Source organism: Bubalus kerabau, chromosome 21 (assembly GCF_029407905.1).
Source record: "Bubalus kerabau isolate K-KA32 ecotype Philippines breed swamp buffalo chromosome 21, PCC_UOA_SB_1v2, whole genome shotgun sequence".
NCBI lineage: Eukaryota > Metazoa > Chordata > Mammalia > Artiodactyla > Bovidae > Bubalus > Bubalus kerabau.
Window position 1 is genome coordinate 51,107,596 of NC_073644.1, and position 24,031 is coordinate 51,131,626.

At 47.7% G+C, this 24,031-nt stretch overlaps 1 protein-coding gene across 1 annotated transcript in view; it reads right to left on the reverse strand.

Moving 5' to 3' along the window:
- The window catches only part of ZBTB7C (zinc finger and BTB domain containing 7C), a 382,485-nt gene that overhangs the window by 291,767 nt on the left and 66,687 nt on the right, over positions 1-24,031 (reverse strand). Inside the window, exon 2 of the mRNA XM_055559728.1 lies at positions 11,941-12,166. The gene's annotated coding sequence lies outside the window, so the exon portion shown is untranslated. The remainder of the gene's footprint in view (positions 1-11,940; positions 12,167-24,031) is intronic.

Genomic DNA, 24,031 nt, shown 5'->3' on the forward strand with positions numbered 1-24,031 from the left:
TTTGGGGTGGTTTGCAATTTAAAACATGCACATGCAATAAAATAGTTCAGACTGACATCAGATTGCAGAATTGTCTTTAATAGCAAAAAGAAAACTGGAAACGATTCAAGTGCCTCTTTATAGGGGGCTGGTTCAAAAAAAAATTGTTCATGTATCCTGTGGAATACTACACAGCTATTTTAAGAAATGAAGCATTTGCTCTGTGTACTAATATGGAGAAATTTAAGCTACATTTAAGGAAATTTAAAAAAAGTAAGGTGCAGAATATACAGCAGGGTATCTTTTGTATGGTAAAGTGGTAAGCTAAGAATCTACTGAAATTTCTCATTTTAGCATAAGGAAAACACAAAAAATAAGCCTAGAAGTTATATAAATGGCCTGTAGAGGGCGCCAGGGGGAGCATGCAATCGCAGTGCATACCTGTGGGTGTCAGTTTGATTTCTGAACTATAGAAAATGCTTCACCTATTCAAAAATTCTAATTCAATTAGAAATGAAACCCTCCAGGCCCTCCTCGCTTGTCCCCAGCATGGCCCTGGTTCCCCCCACTCTGGGGGTACAGGGGGGACACCTGTGCCCTGGCCCTGCTCGGCCACAGTATTTGTTGGAGAAGAATTCTGCAGAGGTGAGAAGATAGCACCCTCAATTAAGGATGGTGGCTTCGGCTGTGTAAGCGAGCTCTTTCCTCCCAGGCTCCTCTCTGACCCCTCCCAGAGTAGGAGGGGGCAGCCAGCCATCACATCCATTAAAATGTACTGCCAACCACCCAGACGTCCACTGAGGAGGTAAAATAAATTCTAACCTATTAATAAATTATATCCATATTATAGACGACCATAGTATAAAAAACTAGAGTGATGTGTATGAGCAGTTTTTAAAAGATTATATTAAGTAAAAACACAAGCTGCAGAACATAATATATAGCTTGATCCCATCTTTCTGTAATATGGATCTATTTTTCCAAATCCATGGCAACAATATAAATACAGACAGTGATATGGATGTGAAACTTCTCTGAATTGTTGATAGTGATGATCTCTGGGGTGGGGTGGGGGTGTCTCACAATTTCCCTCACTCATTCAAACATGGGTATATTGTTTTGTTTTCTTATACAAAGCAATTATTATTTTCGTAATCCAAACAGCGAGGAGATCAAATTAGTCAATCCTAAAGGAAATCGACCCTGAAAATTCATTGGAAGGACTGAAGCTGAAGCTCCAATACTTTGGCCACCTAATGCGAAGAGCCAACTCATTGGAAAAGACCCTGATGTTGGGAAAGATTGAGGGCAGGAGGAGAAGCGGGCAGCAGAGGATGAGATGGTTATATAGCATCACCAACTCAATGGACATCAATCTGAGGAAACTTCAGGAAATAGTGAAGAACAGAGAAGCCTGGCATGCTGCAGTGCATGGGGTCGTGAAGAGTCAAACACCACTTGGCGACTGAACGGCAACAACAGTCCACACCTAGATCTCGCTCATTCATTACATTCATTGCTGCTCTTGTGGATCTAGCCAGAGAGTCAGTGGAAGAACCTCCCTCCCAGCCCTGCCCCATCCCACAGATGGGAAACTGAGGCCCAAAGAGGTCAAGGGACTTCCTCGGCATCACACAGTGAGTTAACAGCAAAGCTCCGCTGAGACCTCCTATCTCCTGACTCAGCCCTACACTCTTTACACTATGCCTTGCAGCCTGAAAATAAAATTAGTGTGTATTTGTAGAAGGTTCTTTATGTGACTGGTAGGGGGAAACAGAGGTAATATTGGCAAAAAAAAAAAAAAAAAAAATACTTGGCACTCCAGGACTCATTACCTGGCTGCCAGGTCAATAACACCTCCATTGATTCATGAAAGATTCCAGGCAAGTATTCATTTAAAGAAGAACCATTAACTGTAAATCAATGCCCAGAGTGAGTGCTAAGTTACAAAGTGAGTTAGAATAAGTGGGTAAATGGAAGGCTGGTCTCAGCCCCAAGGGCCACCTGACTGTTACCCACCAGAGCAGGGAGAAGATATTCCCTCTGACCCAGAAAAGCAGCAGCAGGTCAGGGTCAGGGAAGGCTTCTTCAAGGAGTATCTCTCTAACACAAAAATAATTGCCACTGCCTCCCCAAAGCAGCTGCAATGGCAAGATGCCTAGTAATCAATTAACAAGTGGTATTAAATCTGTGGCGCATTGGGCTAGGAAGGCCAGCAGACAGGCATAGAGATGGTCACCTATTCCTTGGTCATCACTGCTTCACAACTTAGAAAGGCTTTAACTCAATCATTCCTTTAGAGCCTCTTGATGTCATGCTGCTGGCAGTTTTTAATCTTTGCTTTGTGTCTGAGGAAGCAATTCCATGACTTGTTCAGGGTCCCACAGGGCACTTCCAAAGCCGAGCTGGACGCCAGGTCTGCCAGACTTGGTCCCACACACTTCTCCCACAGCCCACTCTGTTGGGGGCAGCAGTGTCCAGAAAATTGGACGAACAGCCTCTGGCAAAGTGGACAGGCCAAAACGCACAGGACAAACCAGTCTGGAGTCGTGTGCTGTCTCTCCTCCCGCCCACCCCAGACCACCTGTGGTCACACTTTGCCACTCTGAGGTTTTTGTCCTTTGAGGACAGTTTGCATGTGAGGGTTTTTATATGTGAATACACATGAACACAGTTTTCTAAATGTTTGGCTCTTTATATTTCTTGCAGTGTTTTTACATTCATCGCCCATTAAACTATCTTCGGAGTTAAATGATGTCATCAGTACAGGCAATCTAACTATTTCCAGTTAATAGATGAGGAAACTGAGGCTCAGGGCAACTTGTCCCGTGTCTTATTACTTCTCAGTGTAAAAGAGGGGGAGGCCAAGCGCTCTCTCTGTGTCATTTCATTTCATCCTCCCAACTGTCCTGGAAAGGAGGGAGGTGTGGTTGCCCCTTCCTACCCTTGAGGACACAGAGGCTCAGGGAGGCTAGGTCCCCTGCCCCAAGTGGCAGAGCCAGAACCCAGCACCGCAGGCCCGCAGCTGAGGTGTACAGTTGCAAGGAAGATCCACAGTGGGGCCGATTTCATGCCAGGGACTGAGTAGGTCCTTCCCCAAATACCAATACTAACAATAGCTTCCTGAGCCTTCAAATGTGCCGGGAGTGGGCTGAGCTCTGTCCTTGCAGGACTCTGGGGGACAAGGCAGGGGGCCAGGTTGCCTCTGAATCCTCGAGTGGCAGAGCTGGGCCCCCTCATGCTGAAGCATCCAGCATAGCCCCGTCCCTTTCTAGGACCTTTTCATTCGTTTCTGCTGTGCAAGTACAAGGACAGTGTGGGCTCCTAGCTAACAAGTGCCTCTGATGGCTACTCATCCCAAGTAACGCCATGCACACCCGCCGGGAGGAGTCAGAGCCAACCACCTCCCCAAGCTCTGCACCCAAGAAACTGGGCCGGCTCCCAGGGTGCCTCAAATCCCTTCAACTTTACTGGAGCAATTGCTGCCCACCTTTTGCTTGATTCCACTCAGGCCGTCTTCTCTCTGTGCCCTAAGGAATGATTTGCTGATGATAATAAACATTTCCACAAGAAGGCTCGGGTATCTCTGAATCATAATTTATTGCTTTGTTTCCGTGGTTGATAATTTTTTTTTTTTTTACTGAAAAGACAGGGCAGGAGTGAGTGAGTATGGATGGGATGAGTAATCCCAGCTGCTCTAAGCTCTGCTGGGAAGACAGACAAAAGGGGTGGAGATGGAGAGAAGAGAACAGGAGTGGGTAGAAGGCCGGACAGGGGGAGCATGACCTCAGGTTCGGACAGGGAAGACTTGGGCCCCCAAGTCAGATAAGACTGCTCAGCTGAAGCCTGTAGACATGTGGAGGCGGCAGACAGGAAAGCATTCCAACGGAATGATCCACAAACAACAAAGGGATGGCCCGTCCGGACATTCCCAGGCTTCAGACTCAAATGCCACCTCCTCCAGGTGGCCTTCAAAGGTTACTTCAGCCAAGAGTGATGCCCCCTGTCCTCTGAACCTGAACCTTTCATCTCTCCCTATGGTTAGAGGGCTTTGCGGTCACTGTATATTCGCACTGCCACTCCCCCTCCCCCAGCTTCATCATGAGCTCCCAAAAGGCAGGGAACTTGTTTTCACCTCTTCTCTACATTTGAAGCACATGACACCCAGGACAGTCTTTACTTTTAGGTGATATTAGACCACACCTGTACACAGAGCCATGAGCCTCCAAGCAAACATTTGTGGATCAAGTTTCAGAAAATGGCACCAAATAATAATCATACATTTTAACCTTTGGTGTTGGGCTTTACACTGCTTGAAGCCTTTTCATATTCTTGGAACATAAGTGGCAGGTGATATGAAGCTCATTTTGTTAGATAAGAAAACTGAGGCTCAGAAAGTTTGAGTGATTGACCAATCACCAGTTAGTAAATAGAAACAGCTCTCGAACCCAGGTTTCTGACCTTCCTGATTTTCATTAGAGGAGCTGAAAGTTTCTATCTGCTCTGAAGCACATGACGTATTATTTAAGGGAACACAGCACTGCTATAGCCTACCCCGACTCAAGACACACAGTATGTATTAACATACATTCACAGTACAATCAGGGCTTCCTTGGTGGCTTAGATGGTAAAGAATCTGCCTGCAATGCAGAAGACCTGGGTTCAGTCCCTGGGTCAGGAAGATTCCCTGGAGAAGGGAACGTTTACACACTCCGTTGGCACCTGGCAGGCTACAGTCCATGGGGTCACAAAGAGAGACTAACACTATCACAGCTTAATCAAGGCTCTAAAAACCTGTTTGGCTTTGTTCAATGCTACCTTCTCCAAATTTACCTTACCTGGAACCCTTTTGCATGGGATACCTACAAAATCCCAAACTGGGGAAATGTTCTATTGAACAACTGTTATTTTTCTAAAGGGTAAATCATGTTCTAAGAGAAGCTATACATTATAGAGGAAGAAAGGCTTCAGTTAGATGAATAAAGCTCTAATGGTGAAATTTCAGGCTTCAGCCAGTCAATAAGGACATTAATTATTATTTTACTTTTTATTATTGAACACTTCAAATACACACAAAATAGAAAAGCGTAATAAATCCCCACGTACCCATCACCAATCACCAAACCAGCTTCAACAATATTCAACAATCTGGTTTTGCTTCATTCTTTTAAATTTAAAATGTTTTAGAGACAATCCCAGACATCATTGTAAATACTTCAGTATATAACATTGCCACAATATCACATACCCTAAAATAATTAACAGTAATTCCTGGATCTCTAACTCCCAGCCTGTCTCTAATCTCCTATTTGAGAGATTAGAATAACCTCCTATTGAGCGAATATTGATTCTCTCAGAGAGAATCAAGGTGGACTTGGGTCAGGATTCAAACTCAACCCACACAGGGTGCTTGGTCAGTATGTCTATTAAACGACTTTAAATCTGTAACAATTCCCTCACGTCTCCCTTTTATTTTCCCTTGACCTCTTCTTGGAGAAGTTAGGGCATCTGTCCTAAGGAGCCCTCTCGGCCTGGATCTGGTGACGGCCTCCCTGTGCTGGGCTTTCCCATATGCCTCCAGTTCCTGCATAAGCTGGCCGCTAGAGTCATAGGCAGGAGCAGCTTTATGGTGGGAAAATGTGCTGGGTGGTGCTGTGTCCTTTCCATTACGTAGCAGCTGGTTGCCTACTTTTAGCAAAGCTAACACTGATCCATGGGTTTGGATGCTGGAGAACACATCTTTTTTGAGCAAGTAGGTCCTCCTAGCAGCTCCAAAGTCCTATCACATTCTAGAATTTGGTTCTAGATAATCTCTAACCCAAGAGTTCATGGAGGATTCTCTCTACCATCAAACTCCAAAACTCTTATTAGCTTATCCTTTCCTAGGCTATTTCTGAGTGATCTTTGACCTTTTTTTTTTTTTTTAATAAAAAAGAAAAGACACTTTTAAATGACCAGACAACCTGGAGACCCCATGTTCCCTTCAGGCCAGGCCCTAGCAGCGACTGCACAGACTTAGCTGGAGTCCCAGGGTCTCCATGGCCCATGGATTCCTCCGCCCGTCAGTCTCAAGGAGAACAAGAACACATAGTTGAACTTGATAAATATGTATCCAAAAATTTTAAAAACCAAATTACACAAATCAAGCTTATTCTGAGAGGTTCGTTTTGCCAGGGGTCTCTAGTGCTCCAATCAGCATAATTAAATAGCAAGATCTCTCTAGAATTGATTGTGGTTTTCACGTTTTTTTATCATCCAAGGACCATTTCAGTGAGATGATTTTAAGCTAATAAGAGCCCCCAAATTAGAAACTAATTAAGGAGATGGAAAATACAAATGTATTTGTTTTTAGTCAGGCACTATTTTTATCAGAGGAATCATGAAAAATTAAAATTGTTAAAGTACTCATATGAAGGTTGTCAGTCAAGGACAACGTGGCTTTCTGCCTCTCCCTGCTGCAACGTTTTAAGGTGATGTATCAGAAGCCGTTCCCAAGGGGCCCCCAGGAAGCAATAAAGAGACCAATTTTGAAGAGAATTACACACTGCTAGGCTTGGTAAGGAAAAAGGGGGTTGCCATAATATTCTCAAATCTTTGGTGATTAAGAGTCACAGTGCCTCTTCCTTTTTGAATGCATGATGCCTGGCAACAACATTAAATCATTGCAGTGCTCTTTCTCATGCCCATTTAACAGATGAGAACATTAAGGCCTGGAGAAGTTGAGAGGTGTGCAGAGGGTCATGAACAAACTTAGAAAGAATCTAGACTATTTATCTATCTAAATGTGCTTGATTTTATGACACCCCCTCCTTGCTGTCCCCTACATGTGACATAGATTATCTTTTAAAATAGATGCTAAGTCACCGTGACACTGCTTTGGAGACTCCTTCAGGATTCGTGACAGCCTGGAGAGCTCAGGCCCCAGGAGAGAAGCAGGAACCAGAAGCCAGCTGCCCCTGGGGGAGGAAGCGCCAGTCTAGTGAGGCCGCAGCAGGGGACCCACAGATGACTGCAGTGAGCATCTAAGGACCACTGACACAACCACAGACTATCAGATGTTGACCCAACCTTGAAAATGCTGCTTCAGTCCCCAGGGACTGTAGACTGTGCCCTGATTCCAGCATGGCTGATACCCGGTTACTCTTTGCATCACCGACCAGCACCTCCTAGTCCTGCTGCCTCCATACCAGCCCTGAGGACAGGGGACCTGCTGGTAGACTCCCTCTTCAAACCTCCTTCCCCATCGCAGAATCCTCACCAAACCCAATACCGGTGAAGAGGACCCTATGGCACTTCCTTGGTTTCAGGTCTCTCTCCCCTCAGGCCCAGGAAGGACAGAAGGTGAACTTTCCTAATAACTGGGGAGAGATACCAAACTCGGGGAGATGAGTTAAAGACCCACACACTAGGCTGAAGGCAAATAAAGACGTCAGGGAAACCTGCCACTGACACGCAGGAGACAACCGGTTGGTTCAGAAGCGCCTGCGGAGGAGCAGGCAGGGGAGCACTGCGTTGGGCCTGCGGGCGGGAGGACAGTGCGTGATGCTGACCCAGGCTGCCTCGTGATGCTGAGCGGGAGGGCACGGTTAGAACCCACCCAGGTCTCAAACAAGGAAACACCCCAAGGAGGGAATTAAGAGTTTCAATAATATTTTATAACTTTACAAAGGACTTTCACATATACGATCTCATTTGTGTCTCAGAAAAACCCCAAAGGCAGGAATTATTTAACTGATTCTTCAGATGAAGCTGGGTTTAGGGGAATTTGATTTTGTGGCGTGCTAACCCTGTGCCAGTGACCTGTGTCAGGATGCTATGCTAATTCACATACAGAGCAATGACTGTTTTCAGCTGCTGCTGGAAACCAGTGCCTGGAGTAGATGTCATTCACAGAGTAATAAAGAAAAATACTGTCTCCAAGCCCAGAAAGAGCAGCCATATCTATGACACTGGCTCTCTGGCCCTAAAGGAGAATAGCCTGTATTTTTACGGCTTTGGAAAGAAAGGAGGCAGGTGGGGTAGGGATGGATCTTTGTTTCAAAGGCAGAGATGGGAGGGATGGGAAGGACAAGCAGATTTTGGAGTAGGGTACCTGAGTCAGCTTCCAAAACACTTGGGATGGCTTAGGTAATGGGTCCTGGGGTGGCCAGCAACCCTCAGCCCTGAAACACAGCACCACAGTGGTGTCCGCACTCTAAAGCTAAAAGTCTGGGGACCCCAGAATTTCCTATGACAGAGCTGACATAGGGCTGCAAGCTGCCTGCAGGGCCTGCCTCCTCCAGGTGACCAACCACACGGCTCTGGACAAGGAGGGCCACAGGCAGACGCCACACCACCCTGGGCGAAGATCCAGGCTCATCCCTGCCCCTTTGTCCTGCCCTATGAAAATGCACGGTCCTCATACAACAGAAAGGTTAGGGACAGAACTACAGAAAATCCTACCAGGAAACTTTTGCCAAACTTAGCCCATAGGGGGAACACCACTTGGTTTTATTTAATTTCAGTTCAGTTCAGTTGCTCAGTCGTGTCCAACTCTTTGTAACCACATGGACCACAGCATGTCAGGCCTCCCTGTCCATCACCAACTCCTGGAGTTTACTCAAATTCATGTCCCTTGAGTCAGTGATTCCATCCAACCATCTCATCCTCTGTCGTCCCCTTCTCCTCCCACCTTCAATCTTTCCCAGCATCAGGGTCTTTTCCAATGAGTCAGTTCTTTGCATCAGGTGGCCAAAGGATTGGAGTTTCAGCTTCAGTATCAGTCCTCACAATAAAAAGCTTATTTCTTGGCATGGAATGTCACCAAGTAATCATCATTTTCTTTAGTCCTCACAGTTACCCAGTAAAATAGACCTTCTTAGTGCCACTCCCAAAGCAGGTTCTAAAGCTCAGAGAGCTTTGGGAACTGCTGGGGGTCAGCCCCAGACCTGGAAGTGGTGGTGTCCCAAGGTTAGCTAGGGGGCTCCACGGCCAGGCCAGGACATACGTTACCGTCCAGAACAAGTAATTCAAGACATCTCTGATTCTTCAAGCCAGTTTCCCTAAGAATTCATTTCAGAGGTATCATGAGAAGAGGACAGAATAGTAGATCCTGTTGTTTAGCTCTGGATACACCTGGCTTCTGGTGCCCCTGAACAAGATGCTCTGAATTCTAGACACAGGTTGACCAATACAGTAGCCACAGGCCACGGGTGCTATTGAACACTTGCAATGTGGCTGGTCCAAACCCAAGATAATTGGAAGCACCAAATGCACTCTGGACCTCAAAGACTATGTTCAGAAAGAAGAATATGATCTATCTTGTTACTAATCATTATATTCACTCCATGTTGCAGTGATAATACTTTGAACACATTGAGTTCAAGGAAATGTCATTACAATTCATTTTACTTGCTTCAAATTTAAAACCATGTGTGCGGCTCATGCTTGGTCTCTCTGGACAGTCCCTCTCCAGGTCCGAAGTCTTGCCCCGGTTTCTGTACCCACCTCACCCTGCCCCACTCCCCTCCTGTGGACAGCACTGGAAGCCGAGGAGGCAAGACTCTCCAAGTATTCTGAGAACGTCCTCTCTTCTCAATGTTTCTGTAAATTCCTGGGCACGCCCCTCCCACCCTGTACCCTACTCAGTGCCCAGAAAGCATCTCCGGGCCCAGCCACTGCCAAAGCACTTGCACACAGTCACCATTTCCGAGTGTTTGGATCCACCTTAAACCACATTTTCCACAGCCAGAGGAATGCTGAGAACCAGGTTTCCAAAGCCCAGGCCTCAACTGTGTTAAGTTGATCAGTCGTGTCCAGCTTCAAACCAGTTCGCGGTTGGAAGTCCTGGGAATTCGGATGCGTTTCTCCCAGGCTTCTTTACTCCCTCCTGCCTGCAGACCGTGAGCTCCTCCAAGAGCAGAACAATGGAAGCAAACTAAATGGCTGATCACTTATTACGGTGCCAGCTGCAGTGCTGGGTGCTTTGCACGTCTCGTTTTATTTAATTCTCCCAACCAGCCTATGAGTGAGGAAGTCTTGTTCCCATTTTGAAGACAGGAGCCTGAGGCTCCCAGAATCTGGGATCTGTCTCTACTCCCATGCTTTTTCCCTCTGCCCTTTATTCCCTCCCCTGGGAGCAGACACATCTCATGCATCTTTGTCTGGCACTAGCATGGTGCCGAGTGCAAAACAGGTACTTGGTAAATATTGAGAAACTAGGTTAAGAACCTTCTGATAGATTCAATCTGCTGTTCTTTCTTGACTTAATCAGAATGTATTTTGCCCCTAACCTTCTTAAGGCTGCACACATGAGAAGTCCTCACCCACCCACCTGAAGATCCCCTGGAGCAGGGCATGGCTCCAGTATTCTTGCCTGAGAATCCCATGGACAGAGGAGCCTGGCGGGCTGAATACAGTCCATAGGGTCACCAATGGGTGGATACAACCGAAGCGACTTAACACACACACACCTGCAGGACTGGGCTTTTTCTGCCTCCTCCTGCCCCCATTACTTCCCATCACAAGGCCCCGCAGATTCAGCCCTGCCCAGGTCCCTAGCCAAGCTGAAAATGCACAGACCACCTCTTCCACTGAGAGACAGGGCTCTGAGGATAGCCCAGGGCCAGTACACTAGGGTCTAGGGTGCCTGGGGACACAGCTAGCCCCAGGAAATTATGAAGATGTCAGCTCCCTAGCAAAGTACCCCCAGGCCTAGCCAGACCCCTGACTATCCTCGCTGGGATCCCCCCCACCCCAAAGTTCGATTCCCCTTCCATTTGTTCATATAGACAAAAGTCAAGTCCTGGGCCTGCCTGGTGCCTGAAGCTGATCCATTTCCTAGAATTGGGTTGTTTTCTGGATTTCTTCTTCATCTTATTCTTTCTGCCTGATTTAGAACAAGGCCACCCAGAAGTCCTAAGACTCTGCCCCACCCCACCCTTTGGCTAGGCCTCATGGACCCTGACACTGGCCTGCACAGGAATGGAATTTGCCCCACCCACTTGGGCCTCCTGCCCCAGGTCACTGGCTTTCTCCCCCTGCCCTGGTCAGTTTCCCAAGGCCCAAGCTATTTTTGCTCCCACCCTAGCCTGTTGTTTACCCCATGGTGGAAATGGCCAGAGTAGTACCCAGTATGATACAGTGGCCAAATGGCCAGTGGGAACAGGTTCTCCACCAGGTGGCCAATGGGAACAGGCCCTCCATCAGATCAGAACTCATCTTTGGGGTCTCCATCCCACTAGATCCTGGTCCTTTTGCCTCAGGGCTTTGTCCTCTAGACTCTGAGGACCTTCTTAATGTTTTCTGCCATGGCTGATCTCCTCCAATTACCTGCTAGACCTAGAGTGTCTGCCAGCCCCTTCCTGAGCTCTCCAGACCCCTACTCATGACCTCCCCTAGCCAACCTTGATCATCTGCTACTTGCCCTGGCATCTTTGGAGGGCTGAAGGAAGCCACAAAGTCCCTACTTCCTTTTTAACAAGAAATACCAACCCATTACCTCACCTGTCATTCAAGAAATCTGATCCAACCCGGAACACTTCTCAGCCAATGGGGCCTCCAGGTCTGTTGCTCAGGTATCACCAATATAGGAAAGAGTTCCTGCCTGTCTTGCTGCCTCTGTTTCCCCACCAGCATTCATGCCCTGCCTCCCAAGGGAGCTATGGGAAATAATGACTCCTTGATTTGTTACTCTGAGGTCTTAAAACAGGAGGTGATACATCCATAATGGCATCATGCCTTCCTACAAGGTAGAGTAAGTGAACCTGCCTGATGCTAAATCTTCTGGTGCTAACTCCAGCAAGGGCTTGGGGCAGAAACTAATAACTATAAAGCATGCATCTATCATCTTATCAGGCCTTACTCTGCTCTGTTTGCATAGTTATCTTCCCAAGAGTTGACATTGTATGTCTACTCCAGGCTGATATATTCTCCTACCTGCCACATCATTCAGAAAGGATTGATGAACCTCAGGTTCATTACCTGTCATTACACCGTGTACATGTCACTGGGGGCCGAAGTATCAATTCCTCTTGAGTCTCCCCAGTGAAGCAGTCCTGCCTTGGAGGCTCCAGGTCCAATGCGCTGCAGATGGTGCTCACGCTGCAGGCTCTGGAGGGCTCCACGCCATCTCTTACCTTCTCCTGGCTGGGCCTGCTCCTTGGGGGTGGTGTGGCCTTCCGAGTGCCCTGCTGCTTCAGAGTGAGACCTGCAGGAAGAACAGAGGCCCGATGACTCCTGGGCCAGAGACACAGGTCCAAGTCCTAGCTGTTCTAGAACTTTCCAGCCATCTTTTTTCTTCTCTCTCTCTCTCTTTTATTATTAGGTCTTATAACTCCAGGTGACTGTATAGACTACCTCAACTAGGGTCTTCACTGCCAATGTCCCACCCACCAACCCTACCCCCAGCCTTCTGCATGCATGCCTCCCCCCAAACACACACACGTTTGTTCTTAATCTTACCTCTGCATAGTTTATTTCACCTGCCTGAAAGACCAACTCTCAGTCACTCATTCTACCCACCATTCAGAGTTCAGCTCATCCCCACCAACAGACCCCACTGCCCCAGAAAGAAGAAGGACCTGGGTGTCTTCCCTCCACCAATGAAACCCACAAAGAACAAGGCCATGCCTACTGGGGATATTCTTCAACTCTTGTAGCCCAGGTCCCTGGGTGGCTTCCAGTGTGCTGTGGGTTTGGGGCTCCAGAAAGGCCACCCACCTGCAGCCTCCTTTCACTGCCCTTCACTCAGAGTGAGAGACAAGGGTACTCTGCAAACCTCGCTGCAGAGGGACACAGATACTGCCCACTGAGTGACCACATTTCGTAGCCAAGACCACAGCTCACCCTCTGGGATAGGGGGTGGGGGCAGGTGGTCAGAGCCTCCAGCTAGAAGCAGCCATGCCCTGGCATGCAGATCTTCTAGGCTCTGGAAACGGGCCACACTGGCAGTATCCCTGCACCTCTGACCAGGGATGGACTCCAGCTCCTGGGGGTGCTGCCCAGACAGCTGTGACTCTGAGCTCCACGCCAACCTTGGGCTCCTCTGGGACTCAGTGGACCCACTGCGGAGAAGGGGCTGCAGCGGGTGAAGAGCATCCGCCAGGGCCACCAGCGCTGCAGGTAAGAGGAAGCACCATGGACAGGGATGAGGGGAGGAAGGCAGGGCCCTGGAGTCCCTGGGATGCTCTCAGCCTAACGACAACGTCTTACACACGTATCATAATTTATACCCTGCCAGCTGCTTTTGCATCCACGACACCCGTTTGGTTTCACAGTAGTGATGTGAAGGGATCCTCTTTAAAGGTTACTTTGGAGATAAGGAAACAAAGGCACAAAAAGGTTGAGCATCTCACTAAAGATCACACAGGAAGGTAGCAAAAGAGTCAAGGCTAGAATTTCTGACTCCCAGTTATCATTCTTTCCAGCAAGCCCCTAAGACCTGAGTTAATTTCCTACCGTGTCGGGGGGCGGGGGTCAGTAGGAGTGGGGAGGGGGAGGGGAACACAGGTGTGGGGGGATGGGGAGAAGAGACGAATACAGGAGTAGGGTCGGGCCGTGGTCTCTCTCCTGAGAGGAGGATCTAGGTGAAGACAGCACAGAGTGATAAATAGGGAAGGAAGGAATGTGGGGGCTCCGAGCTGACAGGAGCAGCTCAGGCGAAGAGGAAGCTGCTGTGATAAATAGCCACAGCTGGGGGTGGAGGAGGGGCAGAGTGCCAACCTTGAGACTCCAGGGGACCCGACTCTACAGCTCTGCCCCCGGGCATTTCTGCGCAAGGCAGCACCAGGGGTAAGATGCCCCTTTGAAAGAACTAAGCAGTTATTGGTATTACCTTCAAAAAGCATATATACAGGTCAATGCTCTTTTGTTAATGTGATATACTCCTAAATAATGAAAATGGAAAGGAAAAAAAAAACACTACCCTTAGTTCCAGCCCCTACAAAGAAAGATCTCAGATGCTCCTGGATGATGGGATTCTCAGCTTGATGCCAAAGCTACTCTGTTTCTCCTGGAGAAGTCACACCTAGGGAATTGTTATCCGGCAACAGAAGGCAGTTTGAGCTCCTTCTAGAACAAGCAGCACAGTCAAAGGCCAGAAAACCCAGGATAGGTGGCAAATCCATGGAATTAAACAGAAAAAAATGGCCCAAACACCAATGTCAGCCATGAGCCCACGGCAGACCCACATGCCCACCTTCCTCAGCAGCGAACCAGAACTCAAGACATCAGGCTACAGGAAGAACAGAAAGTCATCTCCTGGGGGTACCGCTCTGTGTCTCTAGCAGCCCGAGGCAGGGGTGGGGTCCTTGTTCTACCTAGTAAGAAGTGAGCCCTACTGTGCACACACGCCACTTGCCCTGGAGGAGGGGGGAGAAGCCCACCCTTTCGAAGCTGGTCACCAGCTCGCCCAGCGGGCTACAGGATCACCTGGCGGCTGGAGTTCCAGAAGCAAACAGCCAGAGCACATCAGTTTTTGCTGGGGGTGAGAGGGTGGGGACGGGAGCCCTCTCGAGCCCTCCTGCAAGGTGGGGCTGAAGCATATTCACAGCAGACGGTGCTGTCGCCCGCGCTCCGGGATTCTCACTCCTAATTATCTGTGCTGTCAGCAAAACAATTAACCCTCAAAGAAAAATGGCACCATCCCCTCCCGACCATATGAAAAGGCAATTTTTCCCAAGGACGAGGGACACTCGGGGCAGCAGCAGAGGGAAAGTAGGGCAGCCTTGCGCTCGATTCCGGATCTCACTCACCCTGGGTGATTTCGCCAAGCTCTGACCTCCAAGGTCTGCCGCATGGCAGCCCGCACTTCCTTTCCCATAAAAAGAGGGGAGTGAGTCCAATCCCTAGGGACCCCTTCAGTCCCACAGCGCTACCGTGCTACAGGCAAGCATGGTTCTTCCCCTTCGAATTCTAAGTTCCTTTGGAGCAGAGATGGAGCTTCCATTTGTTCCTCCATTCATTTGCTCACTTGCTTATCCACTCATTCATTCATTCAGTTATTGTGGAGACATAAATAAAATGTCTATTCAGCCTTCTTGACCACTGCTTGGAGCTCTCTTCCCCTGAGATGTGGGAAGAGGAAGGAAGGATGGAGCAGGTCGAGGTGGGAGACGCTAGGGGCTTCCACACTTGGCACTAACTTGGCATCAGAGACGCAGGGTTTGATCCCTGGGTCGGGAAGATCCCCTGGAGGAGGGCATGGCGACCCACTGCAGTACTCTTGCCTGGACAATCCCATGGACAGAGGAGCGTGGTGGGCTACAGCCCATAGGTTCACAAAGAGTCGGACACGACTGAAGAGACTGAGCACACACATATGTAAGAGGGAAATCCTGCTGCTGCATTTGTGTTCTCTCTGCAGGTTCAGCTGCAGGAAGGCAGACTCCTCTCCAGAGAGCTGAATGCGGTAAGAAAGCCACCGTGGTCCGCAGGGCGGGCCCGCAGAGGGGTGGAGAGGTGCCGTGTAAGGAGGTCTCAAAGCCCCCGTCAGCCGCTGGGGGCGCTGCAGGTAGCACTTCACCCGTGTTCATTAAGTGCCTCAGTGAATGAACCAGAATGCCCCTTCTTAAAGGACCTGTTTAAAAGAAAGGAGCGCTTTGACAGGGCTGAGACATACTGATCAGTACCGAAGGGGCACTATTTAAGACTGGGTTCGGTTGGTCTGTTTCATACACTGTCATGCACTTTCATGGGAAAGAAAGCAGGGTGAGAAGGAAATTGTAGTGTTCACGGTCACCCGGGGCCACGTTTTTGCAGGCGCCATCTGGAGAGGTTGAAGGGCTGGCGGTTCACAGACAAGGAGCCCACAGGTGGCCCCACGTCCAGCCTCGCTTTGGTCCCCATCCCCACGGCCTCCCAGGATCACCCCTCAACAGACTGGGGAACTCACAAGGCAGAAGGGAAGGCCCAGATGGGGGGCACTGTCTGGCCTACTTTGCCCCTGACCCCCGTGGGGCTGCAGATCCCCTACTCAGGCAATGTTTTGGGCGCCTGGAAAAGGAGTGTGGAAAACAGATAGGGTCTGGGGGTCGGGGGGAGGGGGTGGGGGAGGGAGCTGAGACTCCTCCTCCACCACCATTTTGCCCAGTTCAAGCCTTGTGACATCTTTCTTCCATCTCCTTGTCTCCCATCCGGCTACCAGCTCTCGCCTTCACCCAGTGCCCAGGAGCACAGGCTCGGATGCCAGCTACTCGGCATAAAAGGAGTGTGTTTATATTCAGAGCAGGCCATTGCCCACTCAGAATCTGCCCACCCGAAGGCAGCACATGTGACTGTACCCCCTGCCCAGAGCCCAAGCGGGACAGATGCCAACCTCTGGCTGGAGACATTTCTAAATATGAGCTGGCACAAAGAGTCAGGTTCCCAGGCCTCCACTGCTCTGGGAGACCCAGCCAGGGCTGTCAAGACTGCCGGGAAGGAGAGGGGCTGGGGGCAGGCAGGAGCAGGAGGTGGCCATCTGAGGCAGCCATCAGTCCCAGAAATATCACCTGAGCCTCTCCCTGGCCTTCCAGCCTTGTTAGGGGGAGAGACAGGATTGCCCTGCACCCAGAAAGCCTAATCAATTGCCCAAAACCCTTGGCGGCAGGCACAGGAAATCCACTGCTTGCTCAAATGCACATGGATTAAAAATACACAAATAGAATATATTTTTTCTTTCCCTCTCCTCAACCCCCTGAAGCCTAGGATGCTTGTTAAAAATAGCCTTGCTGTGGCATGGATCTTACAAAACCCAGGGGCTGGCAGGAAAATTAAGAAGCCATTGGAGGCAGCACTAAGTGGCTACCCCTGGGGAGTGGGCTGAGGAGGACTGGGAAGGGGTGCTTTTAAGTGTTTGCAGACATGCTGCTTGGATTTTTAACAAGCAGATATTATTTTTATTAGTTAGCTTTGGGTTTTTTTTTTTTTTTAATGGAGGTTCATCTATTGCATCTTCCTGCCTAAGCTGAAGGCTGAACTTACACTGACCTAGCAACATGACAACTCAGTGCTGGCAGCCTGGGTGGTGAACAGACTCCTTAGCACACAGGGCACCAGAGGCAAATTCAGCCCAGAGTCACAAACGGAGCATGAGTGAGAGTCTCACATCTATAACCTGATGGCTGTCTGATCTCAGATAAGCCACTTGAACTCTCTGGGCTACAGTTTCATTAACTGTAAAATGAGGCAGTTGGATTAAATGCTCAACCAGGTATCTTCTAGCTGTAAGCATTTCACAAGTTTAAGGATTGGAAAAACATCTAAAACTTGCCCTGTGTTTGTTCCCATCATGAATAGGCAAGGGGAATGTGCCCCTGGCCTGGGGTGCAGTTTTAAAATCAAGGGACAAAAGAAATCCAAATTGGAAAAGGAGAAATAAAACTGTCACTGTTTGCAGATGACATGATACTTATACACAGAAAATTCTAAAGATGCTACTAGAAAACTATTAGAGCTTATCAATGAATTTGGTGAAATTGCAGGATACAAAATTAAAACACAGAAATCTCTTGTATTCCTACACACTAACAATGAAAGATCAGAAAAAGAAATTAAGGAAACAATCCTATTTACCATCACATCATAAGAATAAAATAACTAGGAATAAACCTACATAAAGAGGCAAGAGAACTGTACTCAGAAAACTCTAAGAAACTGAGGAAAGAAATAAAAAAGGACACAAAGAGATGGAGAGATATACCATATTCTCGAATTGGAAGAATCAATATTGTCAAGATGATTGTACTACCCAAAGCAATCTTCAGATTCAATGCAACCCCTATTAAATTACCAATGGCATTTTTTCACAGAATTAGAACCAAAAAAAAAAAGTTACAATTTGTATGGAAACACAAAAGACCCCAAGATTCCTTTTTCAAGCAATCTTGAGAAAGAAAAACAGAGCTGGAGGAATCAGGCTCTCTGACTTTAGACTATACCACAAAGCTACAGTAATCAAAACAGTATGGTGCTAGCAGAAAAACAGAAATATAGATCGCTGGAACAGGACAGAAAGCCCAGAGGTAAACCCTATGGTCACCTAATCCCTGACTAAAGAGGCAAGAATATACAATGGAGAAAAGACAGTGTCTTCAGTAAGCAGTGCTGGACAGTGACGTATAAAAGACTAAACTTAGAATGCTCCCTAACCCAATACACAAAAATAAACCCCAAATGGATTAAAGACCTCAATGTAAGGCTGGATATTATAAAAGTCTTAGAGGAAAACACAGGCAGAACATTCTCTGACATAAATCAAAGCAAGATCTTTTTTTTATCCACCTCCTAAAGTAATGAAAGTAAAAACAAAAATAAACAAAAGGGACCTAACTAAACTTAAGAGCTTTTGTACAGCGATGGAAACCAGAAACAAAACAAAAAGACAACCCACAGACTAGGAGAAAATATTTCCAAATGAAGCAAACTATAAGGGATTAATCTCCAAAATATACAAACAGCTCATGCAGCTCAATTAAAAAAAAAAAACTAATCAAAAAAATAGGCAGAAGAACTAAATATACATCTCTCCAAAGAAGACATACAGATGGCCAAAAAGAACATGAAAAGATGCTTAACATCATGAATTATTAGAGAAATGCAAATCAAACCTACAGTGAGGTATCACCTCACACTGGTCAGAATAGCCATCATCAAAAACTCTACCAACAAAAACTCCACCAACTGGAGAGGATGTGGAGAAAAAGGAACCTTGCTACACTGTTGGTGGGAATGTAAATTGGTACAGCCACTACGGAGAACAATATGAAAAGTCCTTAAAAAACTAAAAATAGAGCTATCATATGGTCCAGCAATTTCATTCCTGGGTGTAATATCTGGAGAAAACCATAATTTGAAAAGATACATGTACCCCAGTGTTTACTGCAGCCCTATTTACAATAACCAACAACACAGAACACAGAAGAAACCTAAGTGTCCACCAACAGAAGAATGGAAAAAGAAGATGTGGTACATATACATAATGAAATATTACTCAGCCATAAAAAAGAATAAAATAATGCCATTTTCAGCAACATGGATGGACCTAGAGATTGTCATACTGAGTGAAGTCAGACAGAGAATGACAAATATCATGACATCACTTAAATGTAGAATCTTTTAAAAATGGTACAAATGAACTTATTTACAGAACAGAAATAGAGTCACAGATGTAGAAAACAAACTTAGGTTACCAGGGGTGGGGGATAAATTGGGAGATTGGAGATTGGGAGATAGATGTATACACCCTGCTGCTGCTGCTGCTAAGTCGCTTCAGTCGTGTCCGACTCTGTGCGACCCCAGAGACGGCAGCCCACCAGGCTCCCCATCCCTGGGACCCTCCAGGCAAGAACACTGGAGTGGGTTGCCATTTCCTTTCCAATGCATGAAAGTGAAAAGTGAAAGAGAAGTCATTCAGTCATGTCCAACTCTTCGCGACCCCATGGACTGCAGCCTACCAGGCTCCTCCGTCCATGGGATTTTCCAGGCAAGAATACTGGAGTGGGGTGCCATTGCCTTCTCCGTATACACCCTGCTGCTGCTGCTGCTAAGTCGCTTCAGTCGTGTCCGACTCTGTGCGACCCCATAGACGGCAGCCCAGCAGGCTCCCAAATAGATAACTAATAAAGACCTACTGTATAGCACAGAGAACTCTATTCAATCCTCTGTAATGACATATATGGGAAACAATCTTAAAAAGAGTGTATATATGTATATGTGATTCAGTTTGCTGTACAGAAGAAACTGACATAACATTGTAAATCATCTATACTCCAATAAAATTTTTTTTAAGTTTTTATCAAATCTAAAAAAATAAGATCAAGAGAGAAAGGGAAGGAAAGAAGCTGTTCTGAGTGGAGAAACCAGTATCACACCTTGTGGATGAAGTATGCAAGTTGGAAAAAGTCTCACAGTGGGGCCCAAAATGTCCTAGGCTCAAATCCTGACTTCAGCTATTAGTAACTATGGGAACTCAGGAATTGTTTATCAGTGGTACAAACAGACCTCCTCGTCTGTAACATGGGATATGAATACCCACCTCCAAAGGCTATTGTAATGGGACTTCCCTGGTCGTCCAGTGGTTAAGAATCCACCTGCCAAAGTAGGGGACATGGGTTCCATCCCTGGTCTAGGAAGATTCCACATGCTGTAGGTCAACTAAGCCCATGCTCCACAACTGCTGAAACCTGCACTCGAGAGCCCAGGCTCTGCAACAAGAGAGGCCACTGCAATGAGAAGCCCACACACTGCAGCTCGACAGCAGCCCTGCTTGCTGCAACTCGAGAAAGCCCATGCACAGCAATGAAAACCCAGTACCGCCACAAATAAACAAATGTCTAAAAAAGCAAAGGCTGTCGCGATTGTTATATGTAAGGAAGTGAAAAAATACCCAGCTCATTGTGGGAGCTTAACATGCTTTCCTTCTTTCCTTCCTCCTGTCGTTTACCCTCCACAGCACTGCAGGGCGGTTAAGAGCGTGGGCTCTGGAATGAGGTTGGTCTTCCAGCTCCAGCACCTATTCACTGCTGACCGTGGCCAAGCAGCTTCATTTCTCTGTGCCTCAGCTTCTTCACCCACTAAGTGGGAGTGAGCCAGGGCGGGTTACTGTGTTCCTGCCCCTCCTAGCCAACTGAGCCCTCGATTTTCAATCTTGCATCTTCCATAGATTTTCACAGGCCTCCTTCCTTCCTGCTATCTCTCTAAGATTCCTGGTGCACAGCTGCCCACCACCTGTCCACCTGGCCCTTGCCTACTCACTCCCTGTCCCCTCTCCATTTGGCCAGCTCTCTGCAGGCTGTACATCTGGCCAGGATTCTTTCCTGGAACAGGGGAATGTGTTTCAGCTCAGTGCTTCTCAAGCTTTAGTGTGCTTAGGAATCACCTGGGGATCTTGTCAGAACAGAGATGCAGGTTCAGATTTGGTGGGTCCCAGTTTAGGTCTGAGATTCTGTATTTCTAACAAGTTCCCAGGGGATGTCCATGCCACTGGTCTGGGACCACCCTTTGATTAGCAAGGCTGTATGGAAGAAATCCTGGTGTGTTTGTGTATGTGTGTGTAGGGGGGATGGAGACAGGGACAAGGCAGGCCAGTTATCCAAATCAGAGAAGGAGCAGAATTTTAACAGAGATGGCATGAGGGAGACCAAGAAAATGAAAAGGAGGAGAGTGTTTTACAAAATGATGTGACATTACCCAACCAATAAAAATGATGTTTATTGAGATAATGCAGCAGCACAAAAGAGGCCTACGACATAGTAACTGAAAAAGCAGACTGCCCATTATTCTCTCACACACACACACACACACACACATCTTCAACTCTTCCAAAGGCACATTTAAAAAAACTGATGGCAGGATGACAGCTCAGGACAGTGAAGGCTGTGTTACAGGATTATAACCACATGTATTTTCATTTCTTTGTCATTTTCTAGATGTTCTTGGTGAAATTTTATCATTTTTGTAATTTAAAATTTACCTTCTATACACTCTCAAATGCCCACTCCCCCAGCTCCTCAGTTATCCTGTTACTGAGGTTTGATGTATTTTGAGCACAAGCTGCCATCACTGAGACAGCAAGAAAATGGTGCATTAAACCTCAGTCAAACCCCAAAATAAAGCAACCCAGATTCTGTTCTTCCTCTAAGCCAAGGGTCCAGCTCTTTGGAAGGCTGGCGTTGCCACCTCTCACTATAGCAACAGGGAGACCCTGGTAACCCCGAGCTTACAGTTATTAAGAGTAAAAATTGAGTCTGTGGAGAGATGTGCAGTAAGATGTTTCCCCGGGTTTGCATTGGACAGGCCAGGTTCTGAGCCCTCTCAGCCTCTCTTAAAAAAAAAATAGAAAGCAAAAACCAGACTCTAGGAGCTCTTTCCCACAAGGTGTGCTTGGCATTTTCTTCTTTGTTTCCCACTTCAGGGCTGTAGGCTGCCTTTCAAACCAGTCTCTGACATCCCTGGAGGCAGGCCGTTCTAGAGTAGGAGTCACTGTCCAGCCCAGGGATGCTTGCAACCCACTTATGTGTGGGGCGTGTTCACAGCATTCCCAGCACCCCACCCCCAGGCTGTCTGTGTACCTCTATCCGGCTCACCTGGCTTTCCAACACCCCCACCCATTCACCTAGGCCCTGTCCCATTCTATGCAGTACCTCCTCAATTTGCCCTTGGGCAGGTGTTTCAGGCCCCCCAGCCTCCCATCTAGGCCTTAGCTCTAACCTCTGGGAGGCTGGAAGGGGTCCCAGCGTTGGTCTGGCTGCTCCTGCCAGAGGTACAGTGTCTGAATCCAGGCCTGCTCTCCAGAACCCTGAATCTGTTTTGCACTCTAGTGAACCAAGTTCAAGGCCCAGTTCTGCCACCATCTGGCTATGGAATCTTGGGTAGACCCCTTCACATCTATGAACCTATAAACATTTAAAAATGAGTTTATAGGAGGCCTCCCTGGTGGGTCTTGGGAAAGAATCCACCTGCCAATCCAGGAGAGACAGGTTTGATCCCTGGCCCGGGAAGATCCCACATGCCACAGAGCAACTAAGCCCATGCACCACAACTACTGAGCCCACATGCTGCAACCACTGAAGCCTGCACACCCAAGGCCTGAGCTCTGCAATAAAAGAAGCCACCGCAACGAGAAGCCTGGGCCCCACAGCTAGAGAGTAGCCCCCGCTTGTCACAATTAAAGAAAAGCCCGTGCAGCAACAAAGACCCAGTATGGTCAAAAATAAATAAATAACATTAAATTTTAAAAATGGGTTTATAGAATCTCATGGTCTCTTTTGGTCCTAATATGCCATCAAACCAGCAGGAATAACTGTTTACAGTTTTTCTAGCAATACAGACAAGATATTTCACACACAAGAATTTCTAAACAACTAAGCATTGCCCCTTCAAGCAACAAAATGTGTTTCATTTTAGCCCTACTGCACTAAGTTGCTTTAAAAAAAAACGAGACAATATACGTTTCTCTTCATTTTGTGGCAAGGAAGAAAACCTAACATTTGTCTGTGTACTCCTTTCCCCAGCTTTGTTCCACAAAGCACTCGCAGTGGCCAAGGTGCTGAAAATAACATAACCATAACCTTGTCTTCAAGGCCCTCTGGCATCTCTATGAGATGCTCTCCTACATCAGGAGATTTGTCCCTACTGCTCCAGTTTTCTCTCTTCCTCTACCTGGCCCACCCCACAGTGAGGTTCCCAGAGGTCATGCTACCTGTTAGGAATGGTGGCTGCCCTAAGAAGCTTCCTCACTTCTAATGTGCAGCCCCCTGGGCTGGGCGGCCATGGAGCTCTGACCAAGGGGTCAGGTGGAGTGGTGGTCTCAGGATAAGGAGCCATGGCTTCAGCCATTTCACTGATTAGAGGCAGTTATCTCTCACTCTGCGATCCATGTCCTGGACAGCAGAGGTGAGAGCCAGCAGAGTTCCAGATAACTGAAGTATTAATATCTGTGGCTTGACTCCACACCTAAACCAGCACTTACTGCTGCTTCGTTGGCTGTTTTTCCCAGAGGGGGCATTTAGAGATCACCAGAGTTGCTATCATTTCCACCAGGGCCAGACTAGAAGGCAAGCTCAGGTTTAGAATTTAATCCCAACTGTATACATCCCTGGGGTCACTCCTTTCTCCAAACTGATCCTCAAGTTTCAATATGCCCTTGTCTGGCTTCTTCCCATAAGAGATGCTATAATTTCCCCCAAATGAGGCTTTCTTTTCAGAGGAAGCCATCAATGGGCACTAGATCAGATGCCGGCTCGTCCCTAAACCAGAAACACCTGGTATCGCCATCCCTGGCTCCGCCCCCTCCTTTCCCTGGCCACGCCCCTCCATCCCTGGCCACGCCTCCTCTTCCTTCCCCATCCCCACCCGTCTACAAGGCAGTCGCAAAACCTCGAGGCCCTCTGCCTTTGTCCCTCGTCCCAGGTCAGAGTAGATATGCACCAACAAACTCTTACTGTCCCCTGTGCACACCCAGCTTCCCATCTGAGCCCGTCAACTCCACTTTTATCACCCACCTGTCACGCCCCCTGAACATGCGCACTTCCTGCTCCGTGCACGACTGGGCGCCCACATCACTCATTCTAGGGAGGACACCAGCGGAGAGCCT